This window comes from Suncus etruscus, chromosome X (genome assembly GCF_024139225.1).
Source record: "Suncus etruscus isolate mSunEtr1 chromosome X, mSunEtr1.pri.cur, whole genome shotgun sequence".
Taxonomy (NCBI): domain Eukaryota; kingdom Metazoa; phylum Chordata; class Mammalia; order Eulipotyphla; family Soricidae; genus Suncus; species Suncus etruscus.
In genome coordinates this window covers 54,944,986-54,945,339 of record NC_064868.1, presented here as the reverse complement: position 1 = coordinate 54,945,339, position 354 = coordinate 54,944,986, and positions in this window count along the sequence as shown.

Below are 354 nucleotides of genomic sequence, written 5' to 3'. Positions count from 1 at the left end.
AAAGTACTGGAAGTACTTGCTATAGCGATTAGGCAAGAAAAGATATCAATGGAATCCAGATAGGAAAGAAAGAAGTCAAGCTCTCACTGTTTGCAGAAGACATGATACTATACTTAGAAAACCCCAAAGACTCTACCAAAAAGCTTCTAGATGGCCTTTTTTTGTTTTTGTTTTTGGGCCACACCCGGTGGTGCTCAGGGGTTACTCCAGGCTGTCTGCTCAGAAATAGCTCCTGACAGGCACGGGAGACCATATGGGACACCGGGATTCCAACCAACCACCTTTGGTCCTGGATCGGTTGCTTGCAAGGCAAACGCCACTGTGCTAATCTCTCCGGGTCCAATCAATGGCCTT